Below are 20,796 nucleotides of genomic sequence, written 5' to 3' on the forward strand. Positions count from 1 at the left end.
TTGGAGGACTTACTCCTATTTGTATCCCCAGTGCCTAGAGTAGTGCTTGGCACATAGCAGGCACTAAATGTTGAATGAATGAAGACATGATTGGATGAGCTGCATGACTATCCAACTTCCTCTTCTCCCAGGTTGGACCCAACCCTCGTGTCTTCAGTACTATTCGTTTTGTATTTTTCCCCCACCAGATGCTGTACTGGACCCCTGAGGCATATTTTTGTCTTCAATTCCCACACCAGCCGTTGGGGTAGGAAACATTAGCTCCACTTTTACACCTGTGGAAAGTGAGGCTCATGGGATGTAAGTGGTGGTCACACTGTTCTGAAGCAGTGAGGGTAGCTCTGGTATTGCCACTTCTTATCCCACACTGTCCATTCAGCATAAAACAAGCACAGACTGAGCAGAGCCATTCAAGGCTCGGCACACAGGAAGGTCATAATCCGTGGGGCCCTTGTCCTCATGGGGTTTATAGTGCTGTGGGGAATGGACAGCAGTGGGCGGGTAAAATGCAGGGTGCTGAGTGATCAGTGCAAGAAGAAACACGCAGGGACTGTGGGAGACAGAGGATGGGTGCCCACCTCACTGGTGGATCATAAGGCTTCTGGAGGAAGTGGCATCCAGGCAGAGCCCTGAAGGAAGCTCCATGAATTACCAAGATGGAAAGAGGAAATGATGTTCCCAGCAGAGGGAACAGTATATGCAAAAGGCCAGGGAGAAGGAACAGGCGTCAGGAATTGCATGGGGCTTTGCTGGAGGGAAGGGTGTAAGCAACACAGCTTCCAAATAATCGGGGCCAGATTTGTGAAGGGCCCTGCAGACCAGGATATTTAAAGGTTGGGGGCCCAGTTTGTAGAGAAGCCCTACTTAAAATGGGAGCGGGGTGATGTGATTTGATTTGCATTTTCAAAAGATCACTCTGGATACTGTGGAGACAATGAATCAGAGGGGAGCGGGGGGGGGGGGGGGGGTGGGGGGGGGGTGGGGGGGGGTGGGGCTTTAGAGGGCTTTGCACATGCACAGCAGGGAACAGGGTGGAAGGCATTCAGGTAAGGGCAGAACAGCATGGGGTGAAGAATGAATGGATTTCAGAGGCCTGTGCAAGATCCAGCCAACAGGAGTTAATCATTGAGTGGGATGTGGGTGGGTGGTGGGAGTTGGGTGGGGCAGTGCTAGGGGAAAGGGCAGGAAGCCTGTGTTCAGAAAGGGAGTACGTGGGGTCAACGTAGTGCTGGGAAGGCCTTTCCTTCTGCTGGTTTTCGTGCTGCACCCCCACCTGTGCCTTGTAACCACCCCCTCTGCTGTTTCTTTCTCCCTGGACCACTGATGCCTGAATTTCCTATGACGTATCCCCCCTTCTAGCAGTTACAATGGTCTGTGCTAATAATTGGTTGTGTATCTGTTTCCTCCGATTGGGATGTGGGGCTCTTGAGGCAGGGACTGGGCCTGGGGGAAGTTGAGGGCGGGGCAGGAACCACTAGCCCCTGTCTTCAGACCATTGGAGTTAGAGTCACTTGGGACTTACCATCGAATGTGCAAATTCTGGGGCCCAACTCCAGGCGTCCAGAATCAGAATCTCTTGGAGGAAGGGCCCAGGAATCTGCTTTTTAACCAACTCCTCAAATGCATCCGACGTCTACTGAAGTTTAAGAGCCCTTGGACTGGACGGGTGCCTGGGTGGCTCAGTAGGTTCAATCTGACTCTTGTTTTCAGCTCAGGTCATGATCCTCAGGTCATGGGATGGAGTCGTGCGTTGGGCTCTGTGCTGAGCATGGACCCTGCCTGAGATTCTCTCTCTCTTTCTGCCCCTCTCCCCGGCTTGCACACACGCACCCACTCTCTCTCTCTCAAAACAAAAACAAAAACAAAAACAAAAGCAAGCAAAAATAAATAAACCCTTGGACTGTAAAGTTAGGATGAGACCTAGTCAAGAGGACAATCTCTGGAATCAGAAGTCAGAAACCTGATTCTGGTCTTCATTGACACTCAGTGTTATTATCTCTGCAATGGATACTCTGCTCACTCCTCAGGGATGAGAAGGATAATGTCTATAACACACAAAATATAGGGTGTGACAAAGGTACCCACTCCGTGAACACTGGTTGAAAAAAAACTTGCAAAACATGCACGGGACATGCAAGCACCTCAGAATTCTTCTTTTTGTCATCACTGACCGGCCCCTTTGACCTTAACAGCAGTTACATACTAATGGCGAAAAGCAATGGAGTGTTTGTTCTCAGGAACTTAGGACCCCACTGGCCCTGTTGAAGTGAAACTGTGCTAAGTCGGTGACCACAAGGACATTCCCTTGTCCCTGTAGGAAGACTCGTCTAAGTCAAGGAACAGGTTGTTCTCTTCCAAATGTGGCCTGGACTGAAGAGTAACTTCCACGTTATTTCTCGGTCAATACTCTTCTTCCCATTTGGCCCCTTTGAAAAACCATCACTCCATCTTCCCAGAATTAAAATGATCCCTTCTTAGAATCCTGCATGCTATTTCTCAGTGGCGGTGGCAGTGGTCTTGGGAGACAGTGGGAGGCCTGGGTGGGAAGGCCAGCTCCAGCCCTTACCAGCTGAGCAACCTCAACTTCTCAGAACCTCAGTGGTGGTCTCTGTAAGGAAGGTATAATAGTAGTTCCCACATCAGAGGGCTATTATGAGGATTAAGTAATTCCTGCAAATCCCTTAGAACAATGATCTGCCCTGAGTAAACATTTGGGTGGGCTGTTCTTAGATGTTTCCAGCAGCAGATATCTGGCTGGCGGTTGATCCTCTGCTTTTTAGTCTTAACTCCTTCTAACTCCACTCCGTGAGGTCTGTCTCTGTCTCCTGTTTCCTTATTCAATTTATAAATAAACCTATTGCACAAAGAAAAGAGAAAATGTATCCCTTGTCTGGTTGACAGAAAGCAGTTTTTTTCTCTGACCTCTTCCAGAAGGATTTGTAGTTTCATAAACCCTGAGCCTAAAACTTACCTAAATCCTGCCTGACATACCCCCATCGGTCAACCAAACCAACACCTCAGTAAGAAGCCTTTAAACATTAGAAACTGGACCTACTGCCTGGGTGTAGGGGACAACGGCAGAAGTAGGAGGTCCCAACACTCCTTCTCTCCAAATCTCTGTCTGTGCTTCATGGCGAGGTGGCTCTGGTCCATTGCATTCTGCAAAATGGCGGCAGCTAGCGAGTGGCACAGGCACTTTGGTGCTCCTGCTGGACTAGTGCAAGACGGTGTGAGCATCTCCAATGAAAAGCAGAGCACCTTGGATGTCTGAAGTTCCCAAGAGAGTAACAGTATGCTGATGATAACAGTCGCTATGCCAACAGTATGCTGTGCCTCTTCTCCTGGGTTTGTCTCCTTAGAATCGCCGGGGGAGCTTTGAAAAATCCTAATGTTAGGCTACATGCCAGACCAACTGCTTTAAACCTTCAGGAGTAGGACCCAGGCACCAGTATTAGGACAATGCCTCTCGAACTTTAAAGTGCATCTGAATTACCAGGGAAACTTGTTAAGATGCAAATTTGGATTCACTAGGTCTAGGGTGAAGCTGAGATTCTGCATTGCTAACACACTTCCAGATCCTGCCCACACTTCTGGTCTAAGGACCAGAATTTGGGTAGCACAGCTTTAGGTTGTTCCTCCTCCCATCCCTCCTGCCCTTCAAAATCAGTGCCTGATTCTCATTGGTCTATTTTCCTCAAGGACGTAACATCAGAAATGCAGGCTTTCTTCCAGTTAGTGTCTTTATTTCTGGAAGCTGGTCTGAGGAAAGGGAACTAATTATTATTGATTCACCTACATTACCTTGTTTAAGGAGAAGATACTTAGAAAAATGGGAATTTAAAACGTTCTTGCAGTCAGGTCTTTCTGGCCAATGCAATATGGTCATCTTCATTCTTCCTGCTATGAAACTTCCAGTTTTTAAAAAAATTTTTTTTTCAACGTTTATTTATTTTTGGGACAGAGAGAGACAGAGCATGAATGGGGGAGGGGCAGAGAGAGAGGGAGACACAGAATCGGAAACAGGCTCCAGGCTCTGAGCCATCAGCCCAGAGCCTGACGTGGGGCTCAAACTCAGGGACCGCGAGATCGTGACCTGGCTGAAGTCGGACGCTTAACCGACTGTGCCACCCAGGCGCCCCTGAAACTTCCAGTTTTAAACAGGCTCACATCGTTCCTCTTTCCCTCCACTTCCCAGCTGTAACAATATCCTTTAAGAGCATGCACCTCGGAGTGAGACAAATGGCCCAGCTGTTCACTTAGGACCGACAGGCCTGGGTTTATATACTGGTCCCACCTCCTAGTGGCTGTGTGACCTTGGACAATTTGTTTAGCTACTCTGTGCCTCAGTTCTCCCACCTGTAAGTTGGGAATTGTCCTACCTAAATTAAAATCTGTATAAATAAAGGCTTAATCCTGTCGTTGGAACCTTATATAAATTTACCTTTAGTCCCTACAATTGGACCAGACCGTTGTGTCATCCCACTCTGTGGATGGGCTGAGTACCTGGTGTCAGGTCACACAGCTAGAAGTTAGTGTCAGGGGCAGGATGAGAGCCCAGGTAGACTGGATCCAATGGCCATTCTCTCAACCACCACAGTGCACTACCTCTTGCCTGCATGTGCTAGAACTCTGACAGAGGACGGAGGTCTGTTGACCCCAGTCATGGCTCTCAGTAGGGCCATGCCGCCAATGTTTGCCACAGCCAGCCGCAAGCTCTCGGTCCCACAATCCCTCTGCAGCCTCCCATGCTACAGGCGCCCTGGTGCCTGTGCACAGCCGTGCCAAAACCATGTGCCTCCTTATCGACCTTGAGGCCGGCGACTGGAATACTGCAGGCAAGCCCTTCGCATTGATCGATTCAACAAATCACGCACATAGTCCTTCACTTCTGGAGCACCTTCTGAGCTCTGAGTCGGCCTCCTGTGTTAAGCTCTGGGGATGTCCAGATCAATAAGCCATCCCTGCTCTAAGAGAGCTCATGTGGGGCCTCACGGAGGGGGCAGACTTGTGAGAGTTGATTTGTGATAACTCACAGGAAGTGCTCAAAAGAGCGGAATAAGCAAAAAGGAAAGCTCTGTCTGGGGACATCAGGGAAGGCTTCTAAGAGGAGGCGGCATTTCAGCTCAGAAATGAATCGGGCAAATGAATGAATTAATGGATTCACTGGCAACGCTGTGCTTAGTACTGAAGATGTGAGGGTGTAGTGGGTAATTTCTGTTTCCTCCCACAGATTTCCTGGCCACTTCTCCTGCCTGCTCTGTGCCCCAGGAGGTTGACCCAGGGACTGCATCAACAGGCTGCTTTGCCCTTTGGCCTCTGGTTGGGTTTAGCAAGTAAGAAGTACCAACAGGAGATTAGCAGGTGGAAGAAGAATGAGGTCAGGCATGTATTTACTAGAACGCGGCTGTTTCAGTCAGTTCTGGCTTCTATAACAAAATACTGTAGACTGGGTGGCTTATGTACTATAGATATTTCTCACAGCTCTGGAGGCTGGAAGTCTGGGATCAGGGTGCCAGCATGGGGGGCTTCTGGTGAAGTCCCCCTTCTAGGTCGCAAGTTGCCACCTTCTCTTTGTCCTCACATGGCAGAATGAATGGACAGAATGGAAGCAAGTTCTCTCCTGACTCTTACAAGGGCACTAACCCCATTGTGAGGCCCCACCTTCATGACCCCATCTAACCCTAATCGCCTCCCAAAGGCCCACCTCCTAACACCTTAGGGGTCAGGACTTCAATATATGAATTTGGGGACGGGGGACACAAACATCAGCCCATACAATGTCCCTAAGGGGTTGCCTATGATTGGTTGGATCTCTCCACCAAAGGCCATGGTTCCTGCCAGGTGGCCCGTTCCACATGGCTCTCTCTTTGAGTTCCAGATGCCTTCACCTGTTCTTTCAGACCCGATGGGGTAGATCCTGCCCATGCCTCGTAAATGGTCCTTTCATTAAACTCACCTCAAACTATTTGATTTGAGTGTGGCATCTGTTCCTGCCAGAACACTGACAAATACACAGGATAAACAAGAAAGACTTGGTCCCTGCTTTCAGGGAGCTTAGGTATGTTGAAGAAGGTGGGGGGTATTTTGAGTAGGGAAAATGCATCTTAGCACAGAGTAAGGGTCTCGGGGGTTTTGAGAATGGTAGGACTTTCAGCGTGGACAGAGCGCAGGGTGTGGGGATGAGAATAGCATCAGAAGAGGCAAAGAAGGTTCTCAACAAGGTACTTACTGGGCACCTACTTTGTGAGAAGCACAATGCTACCTGCTGGGTGAACCCATAAATAAGCAAGGCCTGGTCCCTGTCTGCAAGGACTGACTGTAGAAGTAACAGAATGTCTCGCATAAAATAAAAATTTCCTCAGTTCGAATAAGAAAGAAAACCTTCACTTATATTTCAGTCAATGCATATGTAGTGAACATCGGCTACCAAGCATTGACCCCACGGCATGTCAGAGATCAGATCCGTTGGAATGAAACCCTGGACTTGGAAGCTTTGCTGGTGGAAAACCAGGGCAGGAGTAAGTCGGGGACAGAATATCATCAAAATAAAAAACCAAAACAAAGTAAAACAAAAAAGCAATAGGTGCATGAATATCTGTTGTTTATCCACCATTCATCCCTCTTCCTTCTTCTGGCTATATCTTCCTTTGCTGTTTGAATAAATTCTGTGTACCCTGTACCCCACCCCCATGCCATCCCAAAGGGATGGACAAGTGACCTGGGCTCATCTAATCAGAACACAGAACTCTCCAGACCACTGGGATTGGTTCAGGGAGGGCTGTGTCTCATGCAAGACCAAATAGTATCCTCCCATAAGATTTGATAAAGGGGTACTGGGAGAGAGAGGACCTGTTTCTCTAAGATCACTCAGAGCGGTAATAACCAATTAAACCCTGACTTGCTGGAGTCTGTTTTCACCATGAGGGGAGAGTTTGAGAATGAAACAAAGCTGGGATCAGAAAAGGAGTGATGATGGAAAGAGAGAGATGGAATTGTGGAACACCTGGATCCAGCCATACCTGAAGCCACAGAATCCCTTGGACTATCTAATTATGAGCCAATTAATTCTCCCTTTGCTTGAACTAGGGTTTCTAACCTCTATAACACTGAGTTTTACACAGAGGCCACCAGAGAAACCCTGGATAGCAGTGGGGAATGGTCTCTGAAATAAGAAAGGACCGAAACAACAAGAAAGGAGGGAAGGCAGACTCCCTACCCTTGCTAGGGTTGCCTTGGCAACCAAAGCAAAAGAGCATCTTCTTTACTCCATCACACAAGGCGGAGCCCAATGGGCCCAAGCTCTACCCTCTACTTTGTCACTTACTCTGTGACCTCAGGCAAGTCACTGTCCCATTTTGAGCCTCAATGTCCTCATTTACAAAATAAATAGACAAAAGCCAAACTCTTTTGGATCAAACTCCAACCCAGGTGGCTACCATAATTGTTTTCCAATCTTATTATTGTTAGGGCTTCATGTTCTCCCATCAGTTCTTAATTCCCTTCCTGCCTTCCCACAGGCTGCTAGTTTCCTGTGGAACATTTCCAAGCCTAAGCTGCCCAGTTCAGCTGGAACATTCTACTAGTTTCCTGTTGCCACTGTAACAAATTACCACAAACTCGATGGTCTAAGACAACAGAAATTTATCCTCTTAAAGTTCGGAAGACCAGAATTCCAAAGTGAGTCTTCCGAGGGTAAAATGAAGATGTTGGTAGGGTTGGTTCTTTCTTGAGATTCCAGGCGAGAACCTGCTCTTCACTAATTTTAGCTCCTGGCAGCTGCCTGCATCCTGTGGCTTGTGGTGGCACCTTCCGGATCTCTGCCTCCGTCCCATTGCCTTCTCCTCTTCTGTAGTCAAATCTCTCTCTGCTTCCTGGTGATAGGCACCCATGTCATTGCAGTTAGGGCCCATCCAGGTATTCAGGGTCATCTCCCCAGCTCAAGATCCTTCATCACATCTGCAAAGCCCTTTTCTGCCATATAAGGTAACATACATGGGTTCCAGGAATTAGGACATGGATATCTTTGCATTAAAATGTAATACATCCTCACAGTAGAAATAAGTGAAAACAGAGAAAAGCAGAAAGAAGATAGATTATCCATAGGGCTAATGATAATCACTATTAACCTTTCATTTTTAAAAATTGCAGTTGTGACCATATCACTGGCATGTTATTTTTCAGTCAAACTAATACATGCATATTATTTAAAACATATATTTTTAAATGTTTTTATTTATTTTTGAAAGAGAGACAGAGCATGGGTGGGGGAGGGGCAGAGAGAGAGGGAGACACAGAATCAGAAACAGGCTCCAGGCTCCGAGCTGTCAGCACAGAGCCCGACGCGGGGCTCAAACTCACGGACCGCGAGATCATGACCTGAGCCAAAGTCGGATGCTTAACCCGTGGAGCCACCCAGGTGCCCCTAAAACATATTTTTTTTGAGAGAGAGAGAGAGAAAGAGGAGAGAGTGGCAGAGACTTTGCCTCAAAGACTTTGAAAATCCAGGCAGCAGGGGCAGGATGGGCGTGTGTGGCATGTCATAATGTCCCAACAATGACCTCATCCTGGACTGAGGGGCCCTTGGATGACACAGAGGGCTGGTTGATAGATCTCTGGCCAAAGAGTCAGAAACCCCCATTTTACGAACTTTGTTCAGTTTCCCAGAACATCCCGCCGTGGGGCGGGGAGGGAGGGGACCGGGAGAGACTCAGGAACAAGAAGTTTGGGGAAAGCTACCACTGTCCTGATGCTCCTATTGTGCTGTGGCTGTTGTCAACCTACAACATCTCGATGGGCCAGAGAGTAAACAAGTTTTTGAGGAACAATGGGAATCTATCAAAATGACACAGAAGGCAGCTTGAAGGGGCCACTTCTGGCCAAACCTGGGAGAGTTGGAATATTACCACAAGTAGTGGTAGTAATGTATTATTAAGCCGTAGAATAAAATAAGAATCCACAGGTCCATCCCGATATAAATTTAAAAAATTGGGAAAGAAGGGGAATATCCTTCTTAAATTAGAAAGCCAGCTAGTGAGTGTGGAAGGAATGCTGGAAATAGAAACCCACCATTGGGCAACTATCGTCATAATGGATTTGGGCAGCTATTGACATGGACGTTGAAACTGGTGGGGGGAGGCTTTAAGAAGAACCTCCCCCAAAGATAATTATTCATCACAAAGGCGAAAAAGAGTAACTCTATGGTAGCAAAACGACATCACCTTCACCAAATTAATGTCACCAGTAGTGGGAGAAATAGACATCACGGGCCTCCTGAGACCATTCACTAAACAGAACACAATGTACTTCTGTATATTCCCGCCAAAAGTCTAGAACCTGAATCTAAGCTCCAGAAAACATTGGATAAACCCACCCAACAATGAGGGGTTTAGACTAAATGCCCCATACTATTCAAAAGTGTCAATGTCACGAATGACATAAGAAAGAACTAAATGTTTGAGATTACAGGAGGCTAAGGAGACATGACCACTGAATGCGACATATGACCCACGATGTACTTTCTCTATAAAGGAAATGATTGGGACAGCTGGTGAAAATAAGCTAGCTAGCTAGCTAAATGCATAAGAACTATACACTGGATAATAATATTGTATCAATTTTAATTTTCAGATAGTGATTATTTTTACTGTGATTCTGCAAGAGAATAAGTCTTATGTTTAGGAAATACGTGCTGAAATATGTAGGAGTAAGGGGGCATCGTGTCTTCAGCTTACTCTCGAACAACTCAAAAATGAAATTGTGTGTGTGCGCACCTGTGCACAGCTCGTGCAGGGAAAGAGAGAGAGAGAGAGAGAGAGCCAAGTCCCTCCCCTCCCTCCTGTGGTCAGCTCCTTCCCATCTGTTAGGCTTCGGTGTAAGTCAATAATTTTCTCTACCATTTTTCCTTCATTTTTCAAAATCCTACCATAAGGTACAAACATATGTGTTTGCTGCTTAATCCTGGGAACCACTTGAACGCAAGGAAAGCATTCACCTTGATTGCCTCCACACCCCAGTGCTCATACCCCCTGCTGCGTAGAGGTCACTTATTAGCTCTGTGACCCTCAGCAACTTATTTAACCTCTGCCTCTTTTTAACCATAAAAATGGGTTTACCTCATAGGTCATTTTGGGAATTAGGCGAGATCATTTGCCCAACTCTCATATTTACTGTCATTGCCTTCCCTTTCTTCCTGAGAGAGCCCATATGTTAGTCAGGTGCCCCTATTTTAAGTGACAGACACTGAATTGGAGCTGGTTGCAACAAAAAAAGGGAGGCTCTTTGCCGGTATTTCTAAACCACTGGAGAAGTAGGGCAGAAGGTAAAACCAGGGACTCAAATGCCCTCGGCTGCCCACCTCTCCTCCTTCTCAACCTCTTTCTGTGTGTGTATATGTGCGTGTACAAGTGCGTGCCTATGTGTGTATGCGTGTGTGCATGTGTGTGTACATGTGTGTGCACGTGTCCTATCTCTGCTTCTCCCTGTGTCACTTTTACCCTCTCAACTGCCTACCTTTCCTGGGTGGGAAACTTGTCTCTGCAGCTGTGGCTCCCACTGTAACTTCCTTCCGGAGAGAAAGGACGCTTCTGTTCTCCTAGCTCCAGTTAGAGCCATCCCAGGGAAGAGCTCTGACTTCCCTGACTTGAATCGGTGACATTCCCCTGACTACTAGGGTCGGGGAGGTCGAGACATACAGCTCTCATTCAGATTAGGATAGGCTGGGGACAGTACTCCCAAAAGAAGGGGATGCATTTCCACGGAGGAGCGGAGGGGTTCTGGGCAGAAAAAACAATGATGTTCACCATGAGAAACACAATATAATACAAAGTGGGGCATGTGTGGCATAGGGATAATTACAACTGCCTCTCTTAGCGATTTATGTGTCTTTGTCTCTGCAATCTAGAAACAGAGACAATGCCTTAATAATGATTCTTTCCCCTGTATCTAGTACTGTCACATGTACACGGGCAAGGAGTAAGTGTTACCTAAATAAAGGAAGGAACAGCGTAAGCACCATAGCTTTCTTCCATCCCTCTTGGTGCTTGTGATCCTAGTCTGGGCAAACAGTTGCATAATGGCCTTCAAAAAGTCTCCAAGAACTCTGGCTTCTCTCTCGTTAGTTATTTACGTCTTAGAGTGGTCTCCCTGAGGCTTGCCCAGTCTCCTCCGCCTCGCTTGGCTTCTTCCGTGAGTTTCCATGTTCCTATTTATAAATCTCACTTGAGCCCAGCTCTCTGGGTCTCATTCTCTCCTCACTCCCTGCCTTCCTCCTACGGGCAGAATGCTTTGGTTAACCTGGAATGGCTCTCAGAGGAGGTACAGCTGTTCATACCAATGTCTTGTGGCTCCATCCAGTTCCCTGCCAAAGAGGCAGCAGCCTTTCCAGATTGCCTGTTTGGCTCCTGCCTCAAGGACAGAGGGTCACTTAGCAGCTTCCCTGTTTCATGTATGGAAAAGTCAAGAGGCTGCGAGAGCAAGTAATGGGGCTAGAGTCCCAGAGGTCCAGACTAACTCAGTTCCGGGCTTTGCAAGTTCCAGTCCCTAGGCATGGCTAAGCCTTGGACACCTCTCCTCAATCCCTGGGAAATAAACTATATGAGACTCTTAAAAATAGAGAACAAACTGAGGATTGATGGAGGGAGGTGGGGGGGGTGGGCTAGATGGGTGATGGGTATTCAGGAGGGCACTTATTGTGAGAAGCACCGCGTGTTGTATGTAAGTGATGAATCACTACATTCTACTCCTGAAACCATTATCGCACTGGATGTTAACTAACTAGAATTTAAGTAAAAAATTGAAAAGAAAAAAAAACCTAGAGATAAAGTCAGCCACCTTAGGCTGACCACCCAGGCTATGTGGGGTGCTGGGACACTGCAGTGATCAGACCAGTTCCTGTCCTTGCAAGGCTCATGTCCCCGGCAGGCAGCTGGGAAGGAAAATCATTAGTACAATGGAGTGTGACGTACCCAGGTTTCAGGCCATGAGCTGCACAACATAGAAGAGATTAGAATGCTCTGCACCTGCAAAGACCTTGGTTTGACTCCAGAAAATCCTCCAGGGCTCATGTACCGAGTACCCACTCATAGAAATAACTAAAGAAAATCCTTTAAAGTTATTATTTATAGTCATAGCAATTTTTAAGCTGGAGGAATCTTGAAGATAATCTGATCCCAAACCCTGAGTTCACAAGGGAACAAGCCAGACCTATAATTACACAATTAAATAACTGCTGTGGTGTGCAAACTGCCCCCAAAGATGTCATCCTAATAATGCATATCAGTTTCTGTTGGAAAAAGGAAAGAAATTAAACATTTATGCATAAGGCCTTGAACTACACATTCAAGTTACCGTTGTAAATGCGTACTGTTGTCACATTTAACTCTCCCAATAAGGACGTGGGTGTTTTTATTCCATTTCCAAAGGAGGAAACTGAAGCACAGAGACATTAAGTGACAGCCCAGGGTCACACAGCTGATAAATTATGGGTTGGGGATTTGAACTCAGGCTTACTTATTTCCAAAGTCTCTCTTCCTATGAGAATGGACATGTATTTGAACTACTGTCAAAAAACCTGGCTCCTCTTTTTGAATCTACCGCTAACAAGTTACGTGAACTGGGAAAGTTCTTTTCATTTTATTGGGACTGAGTTTCCTGTTCCATAAACAGAATTGAGCGGGGTCAGCGATGGCAATATATGAGCCACCAGTGGCCACCCTCCCATCCTCTGCCCAAGGCAGATACGACTATATGATCAAGGCTCCATTTCTCCCAGAGCTCGAATTGAGTCACGCAATCAGTAGCAATTTATACAAAATAAAACTTATTTGCCACCCTCTGGCTCTATGAGCTCTCAGATCTTTGCCAGTTCTATTTGGTCTGTGCACTCTGGCCCTGGATTTTCGTCATTTCTCCGCAGCGCCGGAAGAAAAATGGGAACAGCTTATCTGCGATTCTGCAGAAACTGCCAGAGGCAGAGCCCTACTGTGCTGGCTGATGGCAGAGCTGCGTGCAGAGCTCCAGCGCCGAGGGTCTGCTATAAGTGTGAAGGGTTACAATTCTGCTCCACATGATGGAAATCTTCCCTTGTGCCCGACGTTTACTTGGACGTCACATCGTGCTTTCATGAAATGAATCTCTATTGCTGAAATGGCTTAGTACCTACAATAAGGCAGCCGGAGAGGTATATGGAAAAACACCGCCGTCCTCACACGCTGACTGGCACACCAGCCAGAGGGATGGGGTGGGGAGGTGATGCGGGACAGTCAGAGTTATCTCTACTGAAGATATCCAGAAGTGCCCAGCTATGTCAGGTGGTTGAGCCTGGGACAGGAGGTGACAGGAATGGAACATCAGAACAACACTGACATCTGACGCTAAGCTGACGAGTGACATCACATGCCATGTGCTGGGGACAACAGGCAGTGTGCAGATCTGAGGGAGCAGAGCACCTGGCCAAGTCACCAGGTTGTCCAGACCTCAGCATCAGGTCATCCCAACCTGCCAACAGCCACCATGAAAACAGAAGTGGTCCATTCTTCAAAGTGTGTATTTGAGCGCAGTGTCAGACCCCATTCCCAATCTTGGCTACTCGACGGTGGTAGTTACTAGAAGAACCCACGGAGACCCTTTAGGTGACTCAGAGAAAACAAACCACTGTCTCCAAGAAAGAGAAATCCAGATCTGCCCCCACCTCAACTGCTCTAACTCAGCAATTCTCCAAGTGTAACCCTCCAATCAGTAGCATGGACATTTTTTGCCATCCCACCACATCGATAGTGTTAATTTAATATGCTTCCATTCTTACAGGGGGCCACATTGCGTCGTGAGAAGCCCCAGCCCAGGAGCTTGGTAGAAATGCATTCTCTGCCTCCACCCCAGACCTCCTGAATCAGCGATGCCGGAGTAGGGCCCAGCGGGCTGTGTTTGACCCAGCCTTCCAGGTGGCTCTGATGCCTGCTGAAGTTTGAGAATCACTTCCCCCGCTGAACAAGCTGACCTTCCAGAGCACGGAGAATTCCCCCTTCCCTCCCTCCACCCAACTCCACTCCAAGGGGGAAACCTCCCCTCTGGTCCTGGGCCCCTGAGGCAGGTGTGAAACGGTCTGGCCTCAGGACTGGGCCATCCCTGATACTGGAAGATAGGTCACTGTGGCCTGGGGCGTACTTGTGGGCTTAAAATGATAACATAAAACCAGTACGTGGGAGGGACTGAGGTGAAAGGAAGAATAAGCCTCCTCTTAATCTCCTTAATGTTCAGCCATTATAATCCTATAATTACAACCAATAAGCCAATAACAGCTACCATTTACCTGGAGGTGGTCACGAGCCACGCACTGTGGGGAGCACTTTACACGTATCATCTTTCAGCAAATTTTGAGGGATATGGCTTTATTTTACAAAAGAAGAAACTGAGGCACAGTGAGTTAGACATCTCATTGGAGGGCATTCAGCCCTTCCTAAGTGTCAGAGTTGGGACCTAGCCCCACATCTGTCTGACTCCAAGTCTTGGCCACGCTGCCTTAATCCGATGGCCAGTGTCCCTTACCACCACCAGCCCCACAACACTCTTCATCACGGTTGATGTGGGGCCAGAGGAAGACCAGGAGTGTGAACTTCCTTGCACTTCCACGGTAGTGCTTTCCACTAGCCTTTTTAAATACTCATCCTCTGCGGCCCGGTCCTCGCGAGGGCACCCCTGTATCACACTGATTCCTTTTGTGATTTCAGGAGCCCACTCCTATCTGTGCACAGTCCAAGGAGAAACCAGGGTTTAGCCCCAAACTGGCTCTGCTGCAAGTCACATTATGACGACATCCCAGGGGGGTGTTCCTGCTAACAGAGACAGTCGGACCCCGAGGCACACCCCTTCTCCAGCTTTCTATTATCACAGGAACATCTCTGCACCCTTGCCTCCTTCTCCTGAAGGAAGCTAAGGCCCTGTGTGGTTGCCCGACCTGCCCACGGAGGCCAGGGAAACAACAGAGCGAGAGCCAGACTCCAGGTTTCTGAATTCCCAGCCATTCTCTCGCACAGCATTGTTGCTCTGGGAAGAGAGCTGGGAATCCTGCGTCTGGCTGCCTGGGGGGCACAGCTAAAGGTCAGAATTGTCTCTTTGCCAGCCAGGGATGCTCGTAAGCTACTACGCATCGCTCTGGCTGCTGCCTAGAGAAAAGCTAATGGTTATGGTGGTTGGACACAGTGAATCTAGAACCGGGCAGCCTTGGCTCAAATCCCAGATAGCAGTGTACCTGTGGCTGAGTTACTCAACCTCTATTGAAGCCTCGGTTTCCTTACCTGTAAAATGGGGGTAACACCTTCACGAGGTTGTTAGGAGCATGATCTGTGTTATAGTTGGCCCTCCTCGTGTGTTTTCTCCTTGGATCGTACAAAAACACTTTGAAGGAGGCATTATTATCCCTATTCACATGAGAAGAGACAGACACAGAGCTGAGAAATATCCTGCCCCAGGTCACACATGGCAGTGATTTAATAACTCTTACTTTGGGCCAGGCATAGCAAAACGGGGTAGCTACACTTGTCCCTAATGTAACAAAAAGTAAGGGCTGAGGCACAGAGAGACTGAGCTGCCAAGATCATAAAGCTAGTTAACGGCAAAGCCACAGTATAGACCAGGCAGCTTCAGAACCAGCGCTCCTGACGGCCATTGTCACCCCATTTCTCTGTCCCCCCCCCCCATGCTACCCAGTAACAAGCTGTGGAATCGGTCATTTCATTTTCATGGGAAAAGAGGCTCTTCTTTTTTTTATTTTTATTTTTTTATTTTTTATTTTTTTTTTATATTTTAAAAAAAATTTTTTTTTTCAACGTTTATTTATTTTTGGGACAGAGAGAGACAGAGCATGAACGGGGGAGGGGCAGAGAGAGAGGGAGACACAGAGTCGGAAACAGGCTCCAGGCTCTGAGCCATCAGCCCAGAGCCCGACGCGGGGCTCGAACTCACGGACCGCGAGATCGTGACCTGGCTGAAGTCGGACGCTTAACCGACTGCGCCACCCAGGCGCCCCGAAAAGAGGCTCTTCTTAACTTTAACAGCTTTGGTCACCCGAGGAAGAGTTCTAAATCACATCATCCATCAAATAAGGGAGTTCTAACAGTCCAAACAAGAGCTGAGTGTCCAATTAGAGCTGGGTGGCTCAGGAGGGCACTGTTGGCATTGTTTGAGACGGTTCTTTGCTGTCATGTGGTGATCGAACTGCAGGCGCCCTGCAGGACAATCAGCACCCCCCCCCCCCACACACACAGAATGCCAGAGACCCCCTCAAGCCAATGTAATACCCCCAACCCCCCCATGACTTTCACAGGTTTTCTGGGAACAGGGGAGGATCCTGCCCCAGGTGAGAACCAATGAAACGGAGGGTTGCCTACTGCTCTCTCCTCTTTGCAAGAATTCACTTCTCCAAGGAATTAGGAGAGAGCAGAATCGAACCGGAGACAGCCACCGGTAGGAGAGTAAGTACTAAGTACCAAATGGAGTGCGGGCAAGCGCCAGGCTAGGGAGGAAGGGATGCTACCCAGGTTCACGGTCAGGGCCGCTCTGTGGCAACGACCTCCTCTGCTTGGAGGTCAGGACAGAGGAGGAGGCAAAGTGGAGAAGGGGTGTCATGTAAGTGACATCCTTAGCTGTTGAGTGGCTGGGGGAAGGCTACATATGGCAAGGCTGGGCACAGGGGGAGAGGCCCCAGGGGTGGAAGTCAGAATGCCAGACCCGGGTAAGCTGTGGCACCGTGGTCAAGTCACCTACCCTCAGTCCTCAATTTCCCCAGCCGCCTACTGAGAGTGGCCTCCCTCCCCATGTCCCAGCTCAAGGGACATCAGGAATGTGAGGGCACCCGGAACAATGAATATCTCTCTCTGGTAGTTTTCTTTGTGTCCAAGGCAAGTCGCTGGGCACTGAACGCCATTTCCTTTTGAATATCTGTCACCATTCATAGAAGAATGAACTGTTTGCCAGGCCCACACTCAATGATTCATCTGTCCCCCTGGGGACACCGAGAGAGTACTTCCTTCCCTGGTCAATCACTGCCAAGCGCCAAAAACCTCAAGGGTGGTGTGCCTGGGGTGCCCAGAGAGCAGGGAAGGAGCATGTGACCAGGCACCAGGCAGGCTCTTGGCCTTTGCTGCCCCTCCATTGTGAATGCCGGGTCAGGGGTGCCTGGCCGGCTCAGTTGGTAGAACACGCAACTCTTGATCTAGGGGTTGTGAGTTCAAGCCCCACATTGGGGGTAGAGCCCACTTAAAAAAAAAAAAAAAGCAGGCCAGGACCTAGCCATAAGAAGCATTTTAGGGCACTGCTGTTCAGGATACGATACAGGCTCCGGAGTTCTACAGAACTCCGGAGGGTGTATGTGTTTATTTTTGACAAAGGAAAGAGAACACTACAGGCTGAGCACTTATTATGCGCTAGACGCTGTGCTAAGGGCCCGAGGCGCGTTTGTCTCATTTAATCCTTGCAGCAGGACGCGTGGGAGAACTGAGAATTAAAGAGTTAAGAGATTTGCCGAAAGCAGTGCACCTCATCGGTGCGCACGGCAAACAAAATAATGCCCCCTCACCACATCCATCCCCCGACCCCCAGAATCTATGACAATGTTAGGTTCCCTGGAAAAAGGGAACTCAGATTCCTGTCGGTGGGGTGAACGTAAAATTGCATGGCTTTAAAAGCAGGAGATTATCCAAGTAATCTGGGTGGGCCCAATGTACTCACGAGGATCCTTAAAAGTGGAAAGGGAGGCAGAGGAGGAGAGGAGGAGAGAGGGGATGGGAGGGACTGAAGGGGAAGCAAAAATAAGCCTCCCCTTATCTCCTAACTTACTGTTAGGAGAGAGAACCCCTAGAATCCCGTAATGACAGCTAATAATAGCTACCATTTATCTAGAAGTTGTTATGAGCCAAGTGCCATGGTGAGTACTTTACATATATCATCTCCCAGCAAAATTTGAGAGATGTGGCTTTGTTTTACAAAAGAAGAAACTGAGGCACAGCCAGGTTAGACACCCTGTGCATCAAAGGTCAGACCACTAGGGCAGCACCCCGCCAAGCTGCTGATGGCCCAGCCACTGCCTGTGGGGGCTGAAGGCAGCTATGTGACCACTCCTCCCAAATCCTCAACGCGCACAGGGCCACCAGCTACAGCGCCTTCTGCAGCATCCCCGGTCTTCACCAATCCCAACTGGACCACTTTTCAGTGATACTGATTCTTTCTGCACTACACAAGCTTTGGCGAGAGGAGTTTCTTTTTGATTCTCTCGGAAAATACGTTTAGGGAATAATTTTTATGTAATAATTGTACTCCAACATTTTTCTATGTCTGTGATTCTAATTTCTTTCTCCAAATTATACCAAGAGATTTCTGGCATCTGAACCTCATTTCATAAGAGCCACCTTTGAGAGAGAGAGTTCCGTCAACCAACTAACCAGCCAATTAGAATCCATCACTGAAGCTTGCACGTTGAACCACGGATTGATGACCATGCTTCCTTCGTTCCCCCTCAGGTCCCAAAGTGGGACCTACAGAATCGTTTTCAAGTGGAATATGAGTGGTGGTTTCCCACAGTTCGGCAGAGGAGTTGAGCTCAGAAACTCAGTTCTTCTCCGACTTTGTAAGCTCAGTGTTTTGGAATCACTCACTGCCATCTGCCTTCACAGCCTCCAGGAAACAAGGAACAGAAAAGGAGAGAACAATGGAATCCATGGACCGGTGGGTTGCCCCCTCAGCTCTGCCTCTTAAGAGTCTCAGAACAGTTACTAAACCTCTTTGGTTTCAGTCTCCTCTACTTTGCTATTAGGCTGAATTCGATGGTTTCTAAGGTCCCCTACAAGGCAGACCTACCCTAATTCTCCAGGGTACCATGCCCTGATACCTAATCTGATTTGGTCCCATTTATTTAGAATATAGTGATTCACTCCCAGGCCCAGTAGCTCAGCTAATTAGCTACCACCCATCACATTGCATGGGTATATGAGTAGTTGTCTAGTATATTTACAGATACATCCAAGCCTTGTTTTTGCCTGAAGAGACAGAGATACCCCAAAATATAGTGACTTTTCATCAGAAAGAAAAGAAATTCTAGTAGAGCAAAATAATCACTAAGAATCTATGCCCTAGTCTCCTTTATCTGTGTATTGTTATCATTGTTCTATTTTAGTATTAATGTTAATCTCTTACTGTGTCTAATTTATAAATTAAACTGCATCATAGGTATATATCTATGTATAGGAAAAAACAGGGTATATAGAGGGTTCAATACTATCCATGGTTATGGGCATCCACTGGGGGTCTTGAAACACATCCCCTGTGGATAAGGGGAGATACTATATTATCATTTTCTGCCATGTGCTGAGCACCAACTATGTGCTAGGTCTATAGACACTGAGTATACATCATCTCATTTATTTCTCACTAAGACTGTGGAGATAATGATTTCCCCCATTTCAAGGATGGGCAAACTGAGGCTTGGAGAGTTTAGGCTGACTTGCCCAAGGTGCAAACATTGGTGGGCGGGATAGGTGGGATTCCTAACATAGTCTATTTGGCCCCAAAGTGAGTGTTGTTTACGGACGTAGATCAGACATAGTGTTGGCTTCCTTCTCCATTTCCTTTGTTTACAACAGTTATCCAAGGTTTGACCTCACCTACCATTTTCTCCAGATTGACCTCACCCAGTGGTCCACCAGTCCAACAACTGACCTTTTCCAGGCACTTCCCGCATCCTACGTATCTCTCCATTCCCTACCCCACCCCCAGACCTAGCTCCCAGCAGGTGTAAAATATATGCTCGCCGGCATGCATCAGTATTCCAAAAACGTCCTCTGCAGTGAATACCACGCTGATGAATTTTGATGAAAGAAGTCTTTTTTAAACATCATTTTAAGATAGAAAAATGGGCATTTGTCATACTGTCCATTATAGACATCATCAGCTAAGCCTCTTTTTTTTTTTTTTTCCTGCCCCAATTTTAAAAGTTAAGTTTGATCCGTTGGGATGGCCCATACATTTTGAAGCGATTACTATTGCTGTGATCAGATTACTCCCTGGGCATATACTCAAGCACAGGAGAGTGAAATGTGATTAGTACCCACATTCGCCTGCCACCCACCTGCTTATCAGTGTCTGGATCCATCATGTTAATGTGCACAATCACGACTGATTTGGTCCCTGAGGTTTATTGCATAGACTCTGGAGTCCTGCTGACTCAAATCTTGATTCCCCCAGATTCCTAGGGAGCTCTGGAATACTGAGAGAAACAAAGGACTGAACAGCAAAGCGAATCCTTGGCTGTCACACACTTCCTTGCCCAGAGACCTGTCACTCTGTCTTCTGGACACGTTTCCGGTTAATATTAGGATAGAATTATGGGGCTCGAACAAAGCATCTGATTGATTCATTGTCAGCCAAGAGAACAGTCTCTGGGGTGAGGTTCAGGGCTGCTTCTTGGACTTAAAACTTGGACACTTATCTGCTAATGTTTTGTTTTGTTTCTCTGATATAACGGCAATGTTGGATCAGAAAATGCCTGTAGACTCACATGCCAACACCTACGTTCCAGCTAGCACATAATCACATTTGCATTGTTTTCCCAGTGGATATTTTTGTAGTTAGGATGTTTTCTGTTTAAGGCTTTTAGTAAAGCCCAGACTCAGAGCTGAAGAGAACTCCAATATTCCTACAATTAAGTTTTGTAGTTTTTTTAAAGTTTATTTATTTATTTTTGAGAGAGAGAGAGAGAGAGAGAGCATGCAGGAGAGGGGCAGACAGAGAGAGAGGGAGAGAGTCCCAAGC

At 47.5% G+C, this 20,796-nt stretch overlaps 1 long non-coding RNA gene across 1 annotated transcript in view; it reads left to right on the forward strand.

Annotated features, from left to right (window-relative positions):
* The window catches only part of LOC109496200, a 34,272-nt gene extending 15,502 nt beyond the window's left edge, over positions 1-18,770 (forward strand). Inside the window, exons 2-4 of the long non-coding RNA XR_002739487.2 lie at positions 13,804-15,093; positions 16,319-16,466; positions 18,361-18,770. This is a non-coding gene — a long non-coding RNA (uncharacterized LOC109496200). The remainder of the gene's footprint in view (positions 1-13,803; positions 15,094-16,318; positions 16,467-18,360) is intronic.
* The last annotated feature ends 2,026 nt before the right edge of the window (positions 18,771-20,796 follow it).

This window comes from Felis catus, chromosome F2 (genome assembly GCF_018350175.1).
Source record: "Felis catus isolate Fca126 chromosome F2, F.catus_Fca126_mat1.0, whole genome shotgun sequence".
Taxonomy (NCBI): Eukaryota; Metazoa; Chordata; class Mammalia; order Carnivora; family Felidae; genus Felis; species Felis catus.